Source organism: Vicugna pacos, chromosome 7, assembly GCF_048564905.1.
Source record: "Vicugna pacos chromosome 7, VicPac4, whole genome shotgun sequence".
In the NCBI taxonomy this organism is placed as follows: Eukaryota; Metazoa; Chordata; class Mammalia; order Artiodactyla; family Camelidae; genus Vicugna; species Vicugna pacos.
Genome location: NC_132993.1, coordinates 37,293,540 through 37,316,443, shown reverse-complemented (window position 1 = coordinate 37,316,443; position 22,904 = coordinate 37,293,540).

Sequence of the window (22,904 nt, the reverse complement as noted above, 5' to 3'; positions counted from 1 at the left end):
ACTTTTCTCTTTTGCTATGGACAGGTAATTCCACCAGGGCCTGTTCCTTGTAACCTTCCATCCTTGGGGATGGTGGCGATTCACAGAGGAGGCGGAGGACCTGGGTCAGACAGGCCTGTGTGTGTTTCTCAGACCCGTCCTTCTCTCTTGTGACTGACTGGAGGGCCTCTGAGTGTCTGAATGTCTGGAGACTCGCTTGCTAGTTCCGTCAAGTCTGGCCGGAGTCTGGGAGCCAGCGTGGCAGTGTTTGTGGAGCCGAAGTGGAGATTAAGTCATGTTTTAGAAGTGACCTCTGTCCACCCTTTCTGCAGGCATCCTCTCCCCTGCGGGCCTCACTCCCCAGCAACTCACCACCTAGATGCTTTTGTTCTGAGTGAGCCCTTCCCTGCCAACACAAGACTCAACACGACCCCCCCGCACACCCTCATCACCTCCCGACCCCCCCACCCAACCCCATGTCGCCTTCTCCTCAAATGGACCTGGTCTTTGTTGTTCTAATTAGATTATCTCTGCCTTAGGGACCTAAGGGACAGTCCCCAGCAGCCCTGGCTGGAGAGGCAGGTCGCATAATCCCTGTTATCAAGAGGCTTGTCATTTAGCATGTAGATCAACTAATTCTTTCGATACCAGGGGAGCAATTGTGCATCTTAATATTGATTTTTTTGGTGATACAATCGCTTGCATTCCTGAGTCAGACTCACTTACTGAAGCTAAAAGGTTCCACTTACTGTATTATGAAACCACCCCCGCCCCCCTTGCATGCTTCATCCCAACTTAATGTTACAAAGCTGGACAAATTTTAAGGGCTTTGTGTTTTTCCACTTGGTCCAATTTCAGAATGAGCATCCAGCTGAGGAGAAAAAGAAAAAACATTTCTGGCTATTTTAAGACTGCATATGTGTTTGTGTTTGGGGTGGGGGTGGGGGCATATTCTGCCTTTTCCCACCAGCCACCTGCTCTGCCCACCCTTCCTCTACTCCCCAAACTTAGCTGTGCAGTGATACTGGGCTCTAAATTTAATGAGGCCAGCTTATCAGATTTCCATATTTCATGATGAATTAGGAAGCCAGGCTTTCAAATTACGATTGGAGCATTTTCTTATCAAACACCCTTCCAGGGCAGTGAGAGGCAGAGAAAGAAAAATTTGAGCTATATAGAAATAAATAAATAAACAAATAAATAATAAGCTATCTTCTCAGAGGGTCAAAAATACACTGAAGTTTGGGACAGGCGGAGGTACTGATTCTATGTAATAAAAGGATATGAGACAAAAGCAAAGAGCATCCAAGGGCCAAATGTACAATTTGTTCTACCCAGAAAGTTTAACATTCCTAAATGTGAGGTGCCAGCTGCAACGAAGCACACCATTATCTATTAGAATATCAATCATGATGACTCTTTCCACCACTTACTGAGCATGGGCCATGTGTTTCACACTGTTTTTCAGAGTGTGTACTAAATCTTCTACAACACACTCCCACTTCATCCTCACAGCAAGCCTGTGAGTCGTGGTCTATTAATTATTCCCATCTAATAGGTGAAACTACTGAGGCCAGAGAAGATTATATGATTTGCTCAAGTTCCTAGAACCAATAAGTAGCAGAGACAGGTTCCAACCCAAGGCTGCCTGTCTAACTCCCAAACATGTAGTCCCAACTAGAAAACTGCTCTTCACACTTTGCTGGTTGATAAGGGGGTACATTCATCTATTCCATCATCTGTACATTCATTCCGAGATAATTGCTCATCTTCTAGGCCCTAGATGCCAAGGATAGAAAAGAATGCACAGTGCAGGGTGGGAGACACACAAAAATAAATAAATACTACACCATTAAATAAGGTGATGTCTGCTCCCAAAGAGAGATGAATGAAATTCAGGAGGAACTCTAGAGAAGGATCTTGCTTAAAGATTTCAGAGAAAATTTTAGTGTGTAAGTTGTTTTGTTTTGAAAAAAGTCCTTGAAAATTATTAGTTGAATGGGAAAAGGACTGATTTTCATTGGAAGTCTGTTCTGTACATGAGCTGATATACAGAAGCGCTTGTGCTGTTACTCAGAACACGGTAGGGGTCAATTCAGGCCTCTGCTTGTGGGCACTGCACTGCTCTCTGTGGGCTGGGCCAGCTGGCATGGAGGAGATGATACACAGTAGGAGAAAGACTGAAGGCTGAAGAGCAGCATCTTCTCTACTTTTTTTTCCTCAACAAAGTTTTGACTTGTCCCAATGCCTGATAGGAAGAAGGAATCCTGGAGTGGTCCTAATGAGAGTTTGTGTGGGGTGCCCATCTCTGTCCAAAGAGAGGACTGACTGTTTTTGTTTGTCTCAGTATCTTTAATATTTTTTCAAGAGCCATCTACATTGATCCTAAGAAGTAGCCTCCATGAAGTTGAAATTATTAAGGAAACATCTAAATTGGCATTCCTCAATGTTCATGTAGTAACACAGTTGTGTGCCATAATTAATATCTTTTATTTAGCTGAGGTAACTAAGGTTGCAATATCTAAATGGAGTGATTTTTCCTTTTTTTAAATTTTATTTTCTTTTGGGGGGAAATTATAATTTGTACTTACCTGTATAAAATTTAATTCTTGGGTGATGTCTGGGAAAATGATGGACTTAGAACCTCTGAAAATTCTTTTCTCTATCAAAGCAGTGAGAAAACTAGCAAAAATGGTCAGAGTCAACTTTTTCAGAACCCTGAAAATGAACCAAAAACTTGTAACAATTCAGGGAGTTTTCATTCAAAGTCTACAGTAGCCTTGAAAACCAGTAACTCTGTCCCTTTTCTTCCCCCTAGCAGTAACCACAGAGGGCAGAAAGGGGACAGAGCTCCTGCAAAGCTTCTTTCTCAGTGATGTCAGTGAAAATGGCAGAGTAAGGACCTCCAAAAATTCCCTCTTCCATAAATAAACAATGAAAAACTGGTTAAAAAAAAAAAAAGAATAGTCAGAACCAACTTTTTCAGACCTCTGAAAATTTACCAAAGGTTTGCAGCAACCAGGGGAGTATTTATTCAAGAAAAACAGCTGAATAGGCAAGTTTCATGGCATTTTAGCATGTTCTGTTCCCATCTCTCACTGCTTGGCAGTATCCTTGAAAAACAATAATCCACAATCACAGTGAAAACCAGCAGCCTGGCAGCCAGCAGAAGGAGGCTGGAGCTCATTCAAAGCATAATTTCCAAAGAATTGTCATTCTTTGACCAGTCTGGTGATTTCCTGAAAGATTCCCCCAACCCCTACCCATGCTAGACTGTATTGATTTGATCTGACTTGGAGCTCACCCAGTATTTAAAAAAAAAAAAAAAAAAAAAAAGCCCTTCTCTTCTCTTTGACCAGAAGGTTTTTCCTCAGTGGATAATTGTAAGAAATTACAAGAATGATTCATTCATTGTTGCCTGAGGCAGGGGGAAATAGTTGGGGCAAGCAATCAACTATTGAAAAACTTCAAAAGAAAATCTGGGAGATCAGATGGCTATCGGGGATCTGAAAAACTTCAGCATATTCAAGGGACTCTTGTTTTTTTTTCCTCCATTCTTGCCTCCTTTGTTGTAGATTAATTGACCATAAGTGCGTGGGTTCACTTTTGGACTCTCTATTCTGTTCCATGGATCTATGTATCTGTTTTTGTGCCAGTACCATATTATTTTGATTATTGTAGCTTTATAAAATAGTCTGAAGTCAGGAACTGTGATACCTTAAGCTCTGCTCTTCTTTCTCAAGATTGTTTTGGCTATTTGAGGTCTTCTGTGTTTCCATACACATTTTAAAATTATTTGTTCTAGTACTGTGGAAAATGCTATTGGTATTTTTATAGGGATTGCATTGAATCTGTTAATTGCCTTGGATAGTACGGTCATTTTAACGATATTAATTCTTCCATTCCACAAACACAATATATCTTTCCATCTGTTTGGGTGGTCTTCAGTGTCTTTCATCAGTGTCTTAAGGGAATTTTAATTAATGCTATATCTGTTTCACCTATTTGTTTTTCTTTCTTGGAAACTTATTTAGAGATTTTGTCAAAATCTAAATCAAGCCATAGAATTGTGTCACACATGTGAACATTATCAATCATAAGGTGTTCAAGAGAACAAAAAACTGAAAATCATTGACCTAGACTAGTCTTTACCAGTGCTAGTGTATCTGGCAATGTTTGATAAGAGAAAAAGAATCCCGATGAGTGATATAAAATAAGGAATTTATAAAAGGAATTATAACAGTACTGTTCAATAGAGCTTTCTGTGATGATGGAAATGTTCTGTATCTGCACCATGCAATAACATAGCCACAAGAATGCATGTGGAATATGGTAAGCACAACTGAGGAACTGAAGTTTTCACCTTACTTAATTTTGATAACTTTAAAGTTAATAATCACACATGACTAGTGGCTGCTATATTGGACAGCATACATCAGATCTTACCCTTTTGTGGGGGTTGGTAAAGAAACCTCCAGATGGAGCTTGCCTTCGTGTCTGGAGTGGGTGGGCCTGAAGTTGCTATTGAGCCACAGGACCAGCAGTAGAAGAGAAAAGCTGATTGCAAAGTGCAGGAAAGGGGGGACAAGCTGGAACCTACAAGGAGAAATGGGGCCCCATGTCTGTCTCTTGGTACCCTTGATCTCGGTGGACCTGGGTGATCTGCAGAAGACATTGCCATTCCCCTCAGAACTGCACATGCCCACAGCCCACAGCCCAGAGCCTGGAGAAGCTGAAGGGGGAGATCCCGTGGGAGCTGGAGGCTCTGTCTTGGAGGCTGAACTGACAAGGTGAACCAGCAGATCATCAACAAGGGGCACATGCTGCCTTTGGAGTGAAGTGGCTGCAGTGTCACTGCCACAAACGTCTCTTGTGGCCCATCCTAAGCCAGAACCACACAGGGAAAGGAATTCAGGGAAATTCTGTATGACACACAAGCACCCCAGCTGGCCCAGGAAGAGATGATATCAACTTTTCCTCCTGCCCTCCTTGGGTCCCTCCTCAGTTAAAATGGATGCTGCTTGGCCTCACTCTCTTTGTCCTCTCCCTGCCTCTCACTCTTAAAATACACAGAAGGTAATTTAGAGTTCACCAGTTAGTAGAACACTTAGGGCGGCTCTTCTAAAACTAAGCTATTGTGCTGAGAAAATTGCACATTTTATTTAGACAAAGATGAATGGATCTTATAATTTTTTTTAGTGTCTGAAATAAGTGAAAATAAGAATGAAAGAATTAGAATTTCTGTTCTAACAAATCCCTCTAGTTCTACTTTGACTCCTCCTGCTCCATTTCTTTCATCAATGTGTGGAGGAGGAATGCCATGAAACAGAAGTGGCAGCTTGTACTTGGAGAACAATTACAATACACTTACAATTTAGAAGCGGTCAAAAAAAGTTTGGCAATAAACACAACCCAATAGTCACAATAAAGAAGAGCAATTATTTATAATCTTATTTTCACATCTATTTTAAAGGCTAACTGTGTATTTAATCCAAGACAATCTGCTCTTATTAATGTCATGACTGGACATGTGTAAATGATAATATGAGTTTACTTTTCAAAAAGGCTTGGATTTCATACTCCCATTTTATGGTAGGGATCTAGACTCATCCAGTTCTAACAAGAATTGGATAAACTCAGGGTTTTCCTAAAATAACAATGATTATTATTCACAAAAGAATCACAAAATCTACACTTGAAAATGTATGTTGTCTTCCACTCTATGCACTTTAAGCAAAGTTTCACTTTTAGATTTGATGCATTGACACTATAGATGAATATTTTGGTTAATGAGTGCTAGTTTATCAAGTTCTTTGAGAGACTTGGAAGAAAAAGTGAAGTAATTCAAGGATTCAGCCCAGACTAAATCGTGTGGCCTACTAGATCAAAATCCTGCAAGAAACCAAGCTGTAGAAAAGTAATAATGTAAATAAAAATGTGATTTCAATCCCTGCTTGGTTCTCACTCAAGCCACAAAGGCTCGGTGCCATCAGATGCATTAATATTGAGACACTGGTCACTAGTGGGGGAGGGGGAGATGGTGAAAGCTTTTTTGCCTGTAGATCTGCGGAACTACTTATAAGCCTGAAATGCATTCAGCTGATGCATCAGACATCAGTTATTGAAGAAGCAGAGGCGGTGAACTTCCCTTAGCATTGACCTGACCCAAGGGGATAAACTCATGGCAACACGCTGAGTTACTTCAGCAATGCAGAGACGCCCCAGTGTCAAAATGCCACAGGGCTACATGTTGTTCCAAGGCTGGGACCGGGTTTTCGTGAGTCTGTCTTAAGGTGATGGTATTTCTGAAGTGTCAGCAGAGATGCAGCCGTCCCCCACCCCCACCCCCACCCCCACCACTCATTGTAGGAAGAGCAGGGTAACCTTTGTCCTGGGGAAAAACAATGGACGATCCTCAAGGACCCATGCAAATAAACAGTGCTGGTGTTACCTGGTGGTCTGAGAACAGAGCAAGGTATGGGCAGTAACTAAGGCATTTACAAGGAATTCTTGTTCTCCTGCTGAGCCATTTTCCACTGCTGAAACTCTAGAAGGGTTTAGGACTTTGGCTGAAGAAAACCATAGGAATTATCACTAAAATTTAGGATTCCGAGCTCTTTGCTCAGCTTTGGAAATCTTCCTGGAGCAGGGAAGGATTGAGAGCTAGGGCATGGAAATCAGACATCTTGGTTTCAGGTTTTCATCTGTCACTAAATAGCTGTGCAAACCTGGAAAAATGCTAAACTTCTCTGAATCATTTCTTCACCTATAAAGGGGACTTAATCATATTATCTATCTGAATGAGCTAGGATTAGGTTGACCTGCAAGTACCAGGAAACTTAACTTAGCAGTGATTTTAACAAGATAGCAATCTATTTCTCTTTCATGTAACATAGCAGTCCAGGCCTAGTTTGGAGATTCCACGACCTCGGAGTCAATCTTCTACCCAGTTGTTCCACCATTTTTAATGGTGGCTTTAATTTCTGGGCCAAGATAGATGATGCAGCTCTAAACCTCACACTCATATTCCACAGAGGAAGCAGGCAAAATGAGAAGAGGAAATAGCTTTCCCCTTTATAGACATGTCCCACAAATTACACAGCACTCCTACCTACTTTTTTTTTGTCCTGAACTTAATCACATGGCCATAACTGGCTGCAAGAGAGCCTGAGAAATGTGCTCTTTATTCTGGATGACCATGTGCACAGCTGTAATTAGGAAAGTCTGCTACTAAGAGGAAAGGATGATACCGGGGGATGCAAAGGATTCTCTTCTACCCAGCCTATCAGGTTTTGTGAGGATTCAGATAATGCTGGTGAAATGCTTTGCACAGCCTCTGGAGTTGCTGCCTTCCCTCATTCCACCCAGAGCACTGATGTTTGCTTCTAAGGTTCCAGGAGGGCCCTGCAGATGCTAGACAGGAGGCAGAGCAGAACTTGTAGAGATGCTGTTTGTGGAGCATGGAGGGTGCAGAGGGCTCAGGAAACAGGACTGGGAACAGGGTGAAGCAAGTGAGGCACTCACCTCGGGTGCAAAATTTAGGGGGAGATTGCCAAAAATCTTAGTACTCAAGAATAGAAATACTTTAATACACTACTTTTTAAAACCAAAATTAATGCAAAAAATCCACACTGAACAAAAATAAAAATAGACTCCAACTCTGCACTTAAGCAACTCACTTCACCTGCTTTACCCTAACCCCAGCCCTGTCAGATCCTATTTTTCCTGGCAGTCTTTTCTCAGGTCTGAAAGAATTAATGCAGTGTTAGGAGGATTAGTTTAAAACCTGGGGGATGTAACTGCAATAATTAAATGGGATCCAACAAAATACAAACTCTTTAAGGTATATGGATACCTTTAATCCATAGGTTAGGTTAGCTTTAAAGAAAAACAATACCCCTTTTAAAATTAAAAAATCCATACCACCTACATCACAAGAAAGAAAAGTAAAAGCATTTTAAAATTGCACCACTAACACAGAATCTTAATTAATATTTTAATGTCTATCTCTCCAACTTTTTAAAGCAGTAGATACATATACTTTTCATTTAAAATGGAATCATTCAGTATATGGCACAACCTGAATTTTCATTTAATGATATTTCTATATATTACATATTCTTCTACAACATAATTTCTTGTGTGGTGTGTGTATACCAAATTTAGGTTGTTTCCAACATTTTTGCTCTTATAAATGTCTCTGTAACAAATATCCTTGTAGTTAAATTGTTTTTGCAATTATCTGTTTACTTCCTTCTATAAATTCCCAAAAGAGGAATTGTTAGTCAACCTCCTGAAGATTGCCAAAAAGCCTACCAGAAAGTTTCTACAAATTTATACTCCTTCCAGAAGTGTCTGAGAGTACATTTCCCATACCCTTGACAACACTGAGTATAATCAATTTTTAAAAACTCTATTGATTTATATAGTGAAAAGTTAAGATAAAATGTTTTTATCCACATTTCTTTAATTGCTAATGGAAGTCAAGTTTTTTTTATCTTTTATTAGTATTTGCATTTTTAAAAATAAATTGCATGAAGAGGTAAGATCTGTAATGACATAGATTTGTATCTTTTTATTCATTTATGTCTCCCAAGCACCTACAACAGTGCCTGGCAAAGAATAAGTGCTCAATAAATACTTGTTGAATGAAAGAATAAAAGTGTCCAACAATTTCTAAGAGTTCTTTATCTATCAAAGCAATTAATATTTAGGATGGGTTTCATTCTAAATATTTTTCATAGTTTATCATGTACCTGTCAGCTTTCTTTATTGTATTCTCTGCTACATTCAAGTTTTTTTTTTAATCAAACTAATAAATATTTTCCTTCAAGTTTTCTTTCTTCGTGTCAGGATATTACATACACCAAGAGTGTGTGTGTGATTTGTGTGTGTATATATTTATATACACCTTTTTTCTAACTTTTTTTTACATTTTAAATCATGTGCACCTTATTTTGCTCTATAGTGTATTTTATTTTCTTAATTTTTTCAAATAGGCCTATTTCTTCTGTAAGATAATGTTTTCTCTTTTTCAATATTTATACCTCTCATTTCATTTTCTTAATGCCATTCTTTAAATTCCAGAAAAATACCTAATAATAGTGGTTACAGTAGGTATCTTTGTCTTGTTTTTTGACTTAAAGAGAAATATTTCATATATTGGGGGTTTTTATCTCATGATATTAATTTCAGGATTATTAAACATACAATACAGTGTTGTTAATCTTAATGCAGTAAGTTACCACCATTGGTTTCTGTGTTGCTTGGACCAACTATGAGCAACTGAACTTTGACTGGGAAGTTTGACTGCAGGAGGGAAAAACCTGCCCAGAAAAGTTACAAAATGTGTAGGTGGGCTCCAAGATGGTCCCCAACCCATGCTTGCTCACTGCTCCTCAAACTTGCCTTGTAACCCAGTAAGATAAACTTCCTAATGCCTGGTACTTAACCATGGTCTGAACTGGTAGCAGAGTCTACTTTGCCAACTGCTTCTTCAGCAATAAGACATGGGACTGTTCTGACTCTTGCTCTTTTTGGGGGGATTTTTAACATTTGCAGGTGGATGTGCCTATGGCGTTATGAGAAAAGCCAGTCCAGAGAGTGCTTTTTGTGAGAGCACAGAATAAAGACATCTAGCCCAGTCTAAAGACTAGAGAGAGCTTCCTGGTGGAGAAAATGGTGCCTGATGGACTGATACAGAAAGAAAAGGTGAGTCTCAGAATGGAGAGAGGGGAGCGAGGAACTCCTTCAACTGTCTGGTCAAATGCCATACTACAATTTTTGGTGTCCGCAGCTGTGGGCTTGAGCTGTCTTTGCACACTGCTAGGTATAATCTTCAAAAAGTTAACAACATGACTCTGTGCAAATATAAAAGGAATATATGTCAAAGATTTTATGTGACACATTAATTACTAGGAGAACCTATAAGATGTTAAGGCTGCTTCAATGGAGAATTTGAAGAGCAGAGCTATCCATAGGCAGTCAGGAATGCTGAAAAAATTGCTAATAGATGCGAAACTGATTAATATCTGAAAGAGCAATAAAATGTAATGTTTGGGGTTATCTTTTCTATATCTACCAGATGAAATTCATTTGCTTTGCTGTGGACAATAATAATTTGCATTACTATCAAGTTTTCTACAAGTTAACTGCTACGCCTATGGTTGGAAAAGAACCTAATCCATAGAAAGCCAGTCAAAAATGCACCCTTTATAGGGTATGCTAGACAATGCCCAGCAAGCCACTGAAAGAACATTCAGTGGACTTTTTTGCCCATTTTCAAGTTTTGGACAATTTTTTCCTGAGAAGCCCTTATAAAGCTATGAAAAAAAAAAACCAATATTGATTTCCAAAAAAGTCATTAACTGTATTGAATGGATCAGATATGAGACCCCTGCAAAGTCTTCAAACGTGTATATCTGTCTCCCAGCCTGGATTCAGGTTCTGGCCTATATTCTAATCATCTCTACTGTGTGTCCTGGGAAGGTCATTCGGGTTTACTCTTGCTATCAAGGGTAACACATTCAGCAAATTCTTAAGCTCTTGTCATCTCCCCCGCGGCCTTTTGTGGTCCTTTTAACAGTCTGCTGGGCTGAGCAGGAAGAGACGGGTTGCTCTGGGCAGTGTTCAACAGCGCAGCTCTTTGTCTCTCGTTGTCAGCCAGCCCTGTCACTACATTGTTCTTCAGGCGGCATGCCTTTGATGGACTATCTACCCCTCATGTCTCAACACTCGGGGCAGCTTTTGGAGAAACAGCAGCCCTAAACTGTTTCTTCTGGTACCAAATAGTCCCATTAGAATATGATGTGCTATCAACTCAGTGCCACATATTTGTTGACAACACAGTGAGGGGGTCCCAAAAATGTAACAGCAGGCTCCTCATTCTCAAAGAGATGTCCATCTGCTGGGGAGACAAGCCATACACAGGGGGAAAACGGCAAAGGCTAGAAAGAAGAGCACAGAAGAAAGATAGGTCCAAAACCGTATTTCACTATTTCTGTGATCTTGGACGATATTTTTTTTTAACATCATTACTGAGGTATAATTTATATTTATGTACCATAAAATCGATCTATTGTGAGTATACAGTTCAATGCAGTTATTTTTAGAAAATGTATACAGCTGTACAAATATCACTTCACTCCAATTTTAGAACATTTCTATCACCCCAAAAAGTTCCCTTATGATCGGTCATAATGATTGATTGTAGTCAATCCTTATTCTATCCTGTTCCAGAATGACCTGCTTTCTGATTCTATAGATTTGTCTTTTCTAGAAATGTCATGTAAATGGAATCATACAGCATATACTCATCTGCGTATGGTTGCTTTTACTCAGCATAACATTTCTGAACTTCAGCCATGTTGTAGCATGATTAGCATGTATCAATTCCTTTTGCTTACTGAATTGCATTCCATTTTATGGATATACCACATTTTGTTTATCCATTCACCAGCTGATGGATATTTGAACTGTCTCAGTTCTAGCCTACTATGAATAATCCTTCTATGAACAGTGGTTAATCTTTGTGTAAATGTATTTTCATTTTTCTTGGGTAAAGACCTAGGAGTGGATTTGTTGGACTGTATGATGAGTATCTGTTTAACTTTTCAAGAAACTGTCAAACTGTTTTCCAAAGTGGTTGTACCATTTTACATTTCCATCAGCAATGACTGAGGGTTCTAGTTTCTCCACATCCTCATCAATACCTGTTGGTATCTGTCCTTTCAACTACAGCCATTCTAGTGAGCATGAAAGGAATTTCATTGTGGGTTTGATTTGCATTTTCCTAAAGGTTAATGATGTTAAACATATTTTATGTGCTGAGTAGCCATTCATCTACCTTCTTGGGCAAAATATCATTCAAATCTGGGCTATTTTTCATAGGGTCATTTGTCTTCTTATTGTTAAGTTGTAAGAGTTGTTTCTATATTCTGGTTACAAAGTCCGTACCAGATATATGATGTGCAGATATTTTCTCTCAGTCTGTGGCTTGTCTTTTCATTTTCTTAATGGGCAAAATTATTTAAGCTACTAGAGTCTAACTTCAATTTTTCCATATACACTGTGGGAAAATTAACAGTATCTATTTTCAGGATTGTTGAAAGGATTAGAAGAGGTAATACATGTGAAAACTACCTAGCACAGAGTTAAGAAATATTAGGAGGCTTGCAGAATGTTTAGTAAATAATCTGAATGTAAGAAAGTGTGTGGGAAAATACCGAACTGCAGGTAGACAACGAGTGCTTCACTTGTCCAGGAAGGAGAGAAGTCAGGCAAGAGCTGCAGGCTCCACAGCTCCACAGTGGGAGTAGATCCTTGAACTACGCACTGAAGGATGAAAACCGCTGGACATGGGAAGGTAGTCTAGAGATGGAAATAGCCAACAGAGGTACAGAGGCAAGAGTAAGCAAAGCATGTGAGGATGGTAGAAGGGAGACCAATTTGCTAGAGACTTCTTCATACAGAGCCAAGTATCGTGAAAGCCAGATGCAAGCAAATTTGTATGTAACATAGACATTTTGTCCAGTTTTCTAACACTCAGATTTTTTAAAAGTGATCTTTCTGTTTTGAAATGGGAAAATCAAAGAAATAACAAAAATATTCTAGGCAATGTCAAAATATGTCACCAGTCCTGAAAAAAATGCAAATGTATTCCTTGATGTGGGGATACTGTGGTGCCTGACAAGGTCGGTCAGGGGACAGGGCCCAAGAGCACATGCCCAGCCAGCTGCCCCAGCTGTGGACTCGCCGGGGGCAAGAGCCACCGTGCAGTCTTGTAACCCTGGGCTGGTTTAAAACTGAGACCATGTTGTCAGGGAGTCAACAACCAAACACAGATTCGAGAACCAGAGCCACTAAACCAGAAAACCTGGGCTGTTATGAAAAGAGGGTCAATACACAAAGTGAGGAAACAATACCAGCTAATACCTATTTGAGCATACTACCTGCCTGCGACTGGGTCAAGTTTTTATGTGAACGATCTCATCTAATCTTGGCTCATCTGTGTGAAGTAGGTCACGTGATTGTCTACATTTTACAGATGAAGAAACCAAGACTCAGTGAGATTAAGATACATGGCAGAGCTGGGAGTTGAATGTAGACAATCTGACGTAGGCCCCTGCTCTTAGGCACAGTCTATCTTGACCACATCCCAGGCTGGGCTCACATCAGGCAGGAATTGCTGCCTATTTCCCATCATCAGTATCCTCATTAGACAGCATGAGCCTGGCATCAATGCAAGTACCTAAGAGTTGTATGCGGAAGAGACCAGCAAGGACCAAAGCCAAAGCAACACCTAACATCACAGAAGGAAACTGAGCACTCATGCCTGAGGCCCGATGAAGAGATGCACAGGTAAACACCACAGTCGGCCGTGGGATGGAAAGCAGGAATATCTGGCTAATAGAAGTTAAGAGTTCTCAAGTTTGCACATCATCTACCTTTTAAACATCCATTTGAGCAGTTCCAGGCTTTGCCCTCTGTTGTAATAACTCCACTGCCCCCTTTATTCTTTATACTTTATTTCACAGGACTTTATGGAGCCAGTCTCATACTGGCCCTCTGGGGCTTGCGTATGACCCAGTGTCCACCACAGGAGTGGATCTGACAAGAGAACCATCACACTTGCAGCTGCCTGGGACAGGTCAGAAAGTGCTTCTCCAAACTCCATTGTCCCTGTGGCACGGTGGTTCAGGGTCAGACTACATCTGCCTTTTGCCAGCTGCCTTATGGCTAAGGAGCTTAACCTCTCTGGCCTCTAAGTCATCCTCTCTAAAATGTAAATAGTAAGAGTTTCTACCCCAAAGAAAGCCACAGGGCTGCAAGGAAGTTTAAATAAAATATTGCCCTTGAAGTCATGAGCACAGGGCCTGGCATTTAGGAAAGGCTCAAAAAAGAAAAGCTGTTGGTGTTATGTTATCATTCAACTTTCCCAGGTGCTGGTTCCAAAGCTCACATCAGGTGGGAGTATCCCTTCCCCAAATGTGTCACACCCTTTCTGTGCAGTCCCTGCTGGATACACAAGACGCCATGGGGGCTGACTTGCCATTCTTATCCTGTGCAGGGGAGTGGATGAACTCTCTGAAGATAAGGCAGCCCTAATGCCTTTCCTTCCTCCATAATTCTCCACCCCCTCTTTTTTCCCCTTTCAGCCTAGTAGACAAAGAATGAGTGTCGTGGCGTCTCGCCAGATGTAGCAGGAAGTTATGAATGAGGATTGCACAGGACAGTTGACTCTACAGAGATAGGCCCCAAATTAATCCTGAAGGCTGGGCAGTAACCACAGGAAACTTGGAGCCATGAGGCCACCACTTAACACTTACATATCTCTGTCTACCCCGCAGGGGCTGGCAAACAATAGCCTGATCCAGTAAAGGCCTGGGGGAGGTGTTATTACTCATGGACTATCTGAGATCGACCTTTGGGAACATACACTCAGGGCCAGAATCTGGAATCTTGCCTCTGGTGGGACCAGGATCCTTATATGGGTCTACGAGGAATGTCACAGAAAATTCCAACAACTGGTTAATGTCTACCAGTGCTTAGCAAATTAGGCCTGTGTTGAAGTGTCTGTGCCCAAGGGACTGATTTATTGAACTGCCCTAATTAGGATCTTGTAACACATCAAAGAGCCATTAAAGAAAAAAGTGCTGGCTTCAAACACTGAGGAGTATACATAGGCATGGTTTGTCTCTTTGCCATTCTGACATTGCACTGGCTCTAGTGGGACAGCAGCCATCAATTAAATTAAAACATTGACCCATCTGCTGGAGTGAGCGTAGTGTAACATCGTCCCCCATGTCCATTTTCTCCTTTTCTAGCCTTTTGCCCCTTTTGATGCCCAAAGCTAGCTCAGGCTTAAAGCTCAGAAAGCTCCTGGATCAAAGAACTACCTGGGACAACCTGCCTCTGAGGATTCAGAAAGAAGCTGAGACAATTACTCAGCTTCTGGAATCATGGTCCTCCTCCCTCTGCCATCACCATGTCTTCAATATCCATCTTCCATTTGAAATCTCCCTAACCACAAATGAAAACAGCTTTCCCCAACTCACATCTTGCCAAGCAATCCAGTCTTGCTGCTGAGAGTATAGCACCATAATTATTTCCACCCAAGCTTCAACCCCCGCACTGCCAATTCACTCTCTATAAACTTGAGTAAGATACTCAATCTCTCTATCTTAGTTTCTTCATCTATAAAGAGAGGGAATTAATAACACCTACTTTATGGGGTTACTGGGAGGATAATAAATATATATCAAGTGCCTGGAACATGGTCAGAGTTTGATGAGTGTAATGGTTGTTATTACACTCATTCTAATATGATAAAAAGAGACCTGGATGACTGTGAGCACCTAAGAAACACTGACAAATAAGTCTTTAAGGAGGCCCTTCTCATGGGCCAAGACAGAATGCCTCTCAGAATATGAAGATGCCTATGTCAAAGTATCCTAGCTTGTCCTGGATGCAAAACATCCCACAACTCCAATAAGATTCTGTGCTTAGCTAATTGTCTAAGCTTCAGTTTTTGCTGACATTGAAGAACATAATGCAGAAAGCATCAGTCACTTACTATAAGGAACAGGGCTCCTTGACTGATTCCAGGTCTAGGGCCGAAAATGTGTGGGATAAGCCTGGAGCTCCATGTCATACCAGATAGCACAGAAACTACCACAGTCCACTGGGGTCAAGGCAGAAGGATCAGAAGGTCTCTAAAAGAGGTTCCACCAGCCAAAGATGGGGCAATCTGAGCATCATTTAAGATAACTGCTAACAATGGAATGAAATACATCACATGTATTCTAGGGAAACAATTCATTATTTTTAAATAAAAATAATGGCAAGTAAAATAACCTTTCCAATGTGAGTGTACTCCAGAGTAAACAAGTTGTTGCTGAAGAGAGGTTTCTCTATAGAGTTTCCAAATAATAAATGCAAAGGGGATGATAGACTATTGCCATTTTGCAATACTAAAGAATTTATTTAGGCACTGATGATCATAATGTCATAAAAAGACAATCAAATATTTTATGCCTCCTGATGAAATTAACATACCATTTATAAAGTGATCTTGTCAAAAAGATCACATTTTAATATGATCAAACTCTAGATCTAAATACTAATTTGCAAGCAATTTGGAAACAGGAAAACATGCAAAAATGACAACAGAAGGATATAATAAGCAAACTTTAGACTGTGAGAAACTCTATAGGACAAAGGACTGGCTTTTTCAACAAATTAAGAGAAAGGTGAGAAAAGAGAGACAAAGGAGAAGCCTATAAATTAAAAAGCAACACATGCTAAAAACGCCAAATGCTGGTAAGGATGTGGAGCAACAGAAACTCTCATTCACTGCTAGTGGGAATGCAAAATGGAAGATGGTTGGCAGTTTCTTATAAAACTTTTATCATACAGTCTAACATTTGCACTCCTTGGTATTTACCCAAATGAATTGAAAACATATGTCTGCACAAAAACGTGCACACATATGTTTATTGTAGCTTGATTCATAATTGCCAGAACTTGGAAGCAATCAAGATGTCCTTCAGTACCTGAATGAATAAATAAATTGTGGTACATCCAGACACTGGAATATTATTCAGTACTGAAAAGAAATGAGCTATCACGCCATGAAAAGACATGAAGGAAACTTAAATGCATATTACTAAATGAAAGACAGTCTTAAAAGGCTACATACTGTATGATTCCAACTATATGACATTGTGGAAGAAACAAAACTATAGACACAGCAAAAAGATCAGTGTTTGCCAGGGATTAGTGGAGAGGGAAGGAGAATAGACAGAAAATGGAATTTTTAGGGCAGTAAAACTGTTATCTGTATGATACTATCGTATACATATAATTGTATGATATTATAATGGCAAATATGTATCATTATATGTTTGTCAAAACCCATAGAAGGCACAGTACCAGTGGTGAACCCTAATGTAAACTATGGACTTTGGTTTATACAGCATTGTAGGTTCATCCATTGTTATAAATATACCCCTCTGGTGCAGGATGTTGCTAGAAGGGGGCATATGGGAACACTTCGTAATTTCTACTCAGTTTTATCGCGAACCTAAAGCTACTCTGAAAAATAAAGTGTATTAAAAAAAAAAAAAAAGAACAACCCATGTGAAAAATCAACCAATTACAATGTATGGACCTTATCTGGATCCGGATATGAACAAACTATATATGGGAGTGGGCTGAGAGAAAGAGAGGAGAAAGGACTAGATGCTGAATATTGAATTATTATAATAATTTTATTTTTTATTTTTTGTAATAATTGTAGCAGTGATAATGTCCTATGGTTACATCTGAAAAATAGTTCTCCAAATACTGAATATTGAAATGTGTATATAATAAAGTGAAGTCTGAGATTTACCTTAAAAACATTCTCGTAGTGGGGGAGCAAGTAAGAATATACATAAAACAAGATTGGCTGGGTGATGCGTGCACAGGATTCATTATAATGTCTTTTGATTACTGTTTATACTTGAAAATTTCAATAATAATAAGTTAAAGGGAAAGGGTACCACGTCCAGCCTCATGACCACACATCTGCTGTGATATTACTTGGCCCCATGAACAAAGCTCTGAAACTTTTATCACCAAGGAGGATGTCCAACACTTGAAATATTAAGCCAGTTAAGTCATGAACAATCTGGGAAACTCTAAAAAGTTAAAGTAAAGTTAATTATTTCAAACTATTGACTCCTGTACCCATCAGGTCTTCTGCAGTTGATATGTTTAATGGGAAGGAAGAAGTTGATATACTTTTTTCCCTGAAATGCCTATTTAAAATTTAAGCATCACAGAGACCATCCCTTGATACTGGTCTAACACAGGGGGAAAATGAACATTTACTGAGTCTCTTCTACATGTCAGGCACTAGGCTTGCTTCATCTCATTTAATACTCAGAAGATCCCAGTGAAGCAGAGATTAATATTTCCCATTTTGAGATGGAGAAACTGAAGCTCAGAGAAGTGAAATGGCCAACTCACTGATGTAGTGAGTGGCTGAGCCTGGATTTGAACCTTGGCCATATGAGTGCAGAGCACAGATTTTAAATCTCCATTCTGTATTCTCGTAGTCTGGAGTTGACCCAGATTGAATTTAAGCCATTACTTAAGAATATGGCAAACCTTTCTGATTTTAGGTGTCAAACCAGCTCTTCCTCCTTTCCCTCTCTCTCTTTTTTTCTCTCTTTGGAGCTCTGTCCATGATTGTATGGCAGAGGCTGGGTTGCTAAATAGAGGGATATGGATATATCAGACTGGGGGTAAAGAGCTGGAATTGGCATGAGAAGCAGATTGAGGAGTACATGGAGAACTGAGTCAATGACCGGGGTCAGATGGAAGCCACACACCAGACATCCATCCAAACACAAGGCCTGTCTGAAGGTCTAGGCAGGACCATGTCTGGGGCCACAGGATGGAGCTGGGGACATCAGCCAGAGAAGAGGTCTATATGCAGGAGAGTTGATGAGGAAATCTGAGCTGATGGCCTGAGTCAGTGTCATGGAACCACTGGTGCCTCTAGGGTCTTGACCTGGGGGCTATGGAAGCCTTTCAGATAAGCCCTGTTTTACATGATGTTACCCACCCATCTTCCTTCCTTTAACAATGCCCGCTGTGTCACAGTTCTCCTGAAATACACACTTCTCTCCACTTGGTGCTTCATTTTCCTTTAAAACTGAATATATTTTAGTGTTGGGAAAAGCCTCAGACATTGTCTAGGTCAGAGGTTTTCAAATTATTCTGAGACGCTGGGACAGCCACTTCACATCATTCCACGGGTCACGAGCCCAAAAGGTAGCCTTCTCTTTTTTGCCCCGTTAATGCAAGCATTACCTAGAAGCCCTCATCCTGAACGTGGCAGTATACTATCAGTCCCATCCAAGTCAGCAGTTACTAAATGTCTACCTATGTTTTAAACCTCTGAGTCCAGGTGTGATTAGAATTTCAGACTGACAGCTCGAGTACATGGCTAGAAATTTGTTTTCCTTCTCTCCTAAAGGAGAGACTTTTCAGAATTTTCATACAAGATGTCACTAACTAATATCTTATGTACCCCTCCCAAAAGTTCCAAAATAATTAATGAAAATTGTCAAAGCCATCGCTCTACACAGTGACTTTCGAGCATATCATTTTCCAGGTTGGATGAACCAGTCCTTCTGATTCTACTAGAGCAAATCTGAGTGAAATAGTAAAACTCCAAAGTTGCTGTATGATATGTATTGTTGATGGTTTATTGTGTACATTTGCTATTTCATAGGGCTTGTTACTCAATGGGAACCCAATTAGAGAAAATACTTTCAGATTGAGTTGTTTCGTTAAGGATGAGAAAATACTATACGGATTCGGATTTTTTTTTATTTGGAAGTATGTACATCGCAAAGCATCTTCTTCCAGGCTCATGATTATTTTTTGCCTGAGAATCTCCATCTGCTGGAAGTCCCATCTGAACCAGCCACTAAGAGGGAGACAGTTTGATATCTACTCTCTAAAAACTTGAGTGTACACCTGCTGGTGACCAGGGGTCCCCAAGGCCAGGTCAGAGGCAGAATCTCTGAATCAAGTTTGTTTCTTCTTTGTGCCTAAATCCTGTCTTTCTTGCATGAAAAGCATGAATTGTTAGATACAAAACAGCCAACTGTCTACCTGTGCTGATGAGGAAAGAGACTCAGGAAGGTGAGGTGACTTGTCAAAGGTCACAGGGTTTTAAGAACAGCAAGACTAGAAACAAGGTCAAGATGCCAGCTAAAAGCCTAGCATCCAGCTTCTCCTCTCCCACTTTTTATGCTCACTTTTACTCTATTTTTCCAGCCACTTTTCTTTCCCCTGTGTGCCTTGATTATACATTTAAAGCACTGATGTCCCCAAGGCAGAGTTCACCTGAGTAGCCTCTCAGACAAGGTCAGGTCCTCTGCTCTCACTGATGCCCCTGAGGTGATCGCCACCCAGCAGCTGCCAGAATGCAGTGCTTTTGGAGCCTGTGTGTTGCTCTGGGCTCCCTAAGGGAACCTGGGCCCCTGGGGCCCCAGGGCAGAAAGCAGTCTGTCATTCTAGTGGAGTGATGGTCAATGCCCTTGACTGTTTATAAGATGTACATCTGTTTGAATGACTATCTCAGAAAGAGGCATGATTGGAGAGGGTGTGGAGTGGGGAGAAGGAGAGGACCCTGTTTTATCCATACTCCCTATAGCAGATACTACTCTCAAGAACCTGTGTAAGAACCCTGAGCCTCGCCACCTACAAACCCAACCCTGACGCCACTGAAGGTCATGAGGGAGTCCTAGAAATCCAGGCCCCTCCCCCCAAATCAGGTATCCTTCTCCCTCTCTCTCTCCCTTCCTTCTTTCTCTCCTTCTTTCTTTCTCTATGCACATAGGTGCTAGATTTAAGGGAAAAAATTTAAAACATCATACCCGACCTTAAAGAGCTCAAAGACAGAGAAGTGAAAGGATAGCAAGTCCTGTATTTGTCACTGAATCTTTACTGAAGGCCTTTCAGAGAGGTGTGTCACGCATACTAAAATTTAGGAAACTGCTGCTTAGACAGGAAACCCACCCAAGGTCACATAGCCAATAAACAGGACAAAGATTTGAACCCAACTCTGAATGCAGAACGCAACCTCTTAACCTCTTAACCACTACGACTGAGAAGGTACCAGAACCACCCATCCCTCGCTTGCTTCTTCTCTACTGTCTTTTGCCCCTCTACCCTACCCTATATAGACAAAAGACTAGAGAAATTTACTTTCAGTAGTTTCTCTTTAGCAAGTAGAACATGCAGGACATTTGGAAGGCTTAGCTGACCAGCCATTGGCTATCAATGCGCTGGTGACTCTTCACAGCCACCAAAAGTCGCTCTCTGAACCAGCCCCCTCCTAGAGTCAGCAGGCCCTTTGTGGAGCAGAGGGAGCTCTTCTCAGGCACTCGAGCCTGGCTCTCTGCCCACATTCAGAACTTGCTTAGGTAACAGGAGCAAACAAATCAAAACAGATTTCAGCACCAGTACTGAAGTCCTGTAATCTTACTTTACAGCTTCAGAGTGTCACCATCATGGACATGGAGCAGGTGCTCCACGTGTGAACATTTCATTGCCCTAAACTAATGTTCCAGGGGCTTCCTACCTCTGCCAGGCCTCCCAGCCCAGAATTGCCCTCTTCTTACCCTCAGAGGCTGGAGCTGGGCTGCAGAGCAGCAGAGGTCCAGAGGCTGAGGCCTGCCCAGCTACTGTAGGCAGGGCCCCCACTCTGTTAACACACAGTCTCCTTTGTCCCTCATGATTCCCTGGAAAGCAAACAGAAGGATACTGCTCTTCTCATTTTGTAGACAAGGAAACTGAGGCACAAAAAGATATTTGTCCAAAGTCCTACAGCAAGTAATTAACAGAGCTGAGACTATCTCTTTGGTCTTCTGACACTTAGACCTTGGTTCTTTCCCATTATCCATTAAAGCAGTACAGATGCAAGTCCTTATTGTAACATGTTGTTATTATTCTTTAGTCTTCTATTAAAACATTGCCAAATAGTGGCAGCAACAGGGTCATTCTCCCATAATAAGGTCATCTGCTAATAATTTCCCCTCACTCCCCACAAGTTCCTCTGCTGCCTGGCCCCAGGCCCTTTCCCACTTCCCCTCCATTACCACCACCTGCCTTGGGCTACTTTTCCCTGAGGGATGTCCAGTGCCCCCAACTCCAGTGAGGGTCCCCAGGAGGGAGGCATCCTTGGGGATTCTCACCTCTGAAACATCTGTCAAAGTAAGAGAAATTGGGAAATAACGAGGAAAGGGAACATGTGGGAACAGCATCTATCTTATCTCTCCAATCCTTAGAAGAGAGAGAGAGATTTCCGGCTTCTACAAACAACCAAGCTCTGAAAGGAGACTTCTTTTACATACACTTTGCAGGGATGACTTAAGTAAGTCTTGACGACTCTCTTTCCCTGGAGACTAGACTAAAAGTATTGTTTAGAAATCTAATATATGGTTTATTTACTCAATTTGTGCTGAGCTCCACAGTTCCTTCAGGCCAGCCTCACTCGCCCATTACTCTATTAATGCTCCATTACTGAAATTAGTGCTGTAATTGGAGGGGGAAGGGCCGAGGAAGGGGCACTCCTTAAAGGCACAGGTCTCCTTTAATCACATCACAGGCAGAGGCAAGGAACTGGTGTAGGGGCCACAGGCATGTTTGGGCCAAAACGACGCCTTAACAGTCAGGCGGCAGGAAATGGACAGCGTACGTTGCACTGACCAATCAGCGCGTGGCACCTGTGCGAGGCCCAGGTGGGGACCGAGGGAGTCAGGTCAAGGCCCCTCACTGCATCTCCGCCTACAGTGATATTTCTCCCCTACCTAACTCCTCACACCAGCAGTTCCAAACACAGAGTCAACCCCAGAGCACCTCTGACCCCTTATTCTTAGCAGGTGATGTCAAGGCTTTTTTTCTTAACTTCTTTGGCTTCCCTCTTTTTTCCATCACTATGCCTGTGTACTCTGGCTCCTTTCTTGCTTCTTCTTGCCTGCACCGAGCCCCCTCCTAACCACCTCTCACACACCCACTGTACCTTCAGGCTGGGCCATGCCCCCTTCCTTGAAGAACCATTCCAGAATCTTCTGCTCTCACTCACCTCCATGGTTTTATTCTCTTCCACATACTGATTGACTTGTATTCAGTAAGGTCAAATAGCTGACTACGCCATAAGTATCTGGCCCATCACTCCCTCTCACAGATAAATTTCTTACAAGGGACACCCACACTTCTTGCCTCTCAGTCATCACTTCTTACTCACTCCTAAACAATTTAAGACCTGAATTGTGCCTCTCCTATCTACTGAGCTGGCTTGCTTAAAAGTCAACAGTTATCCAATCTAGAGGACATTTCTCAGTTCTTATCCTCCATAGGAC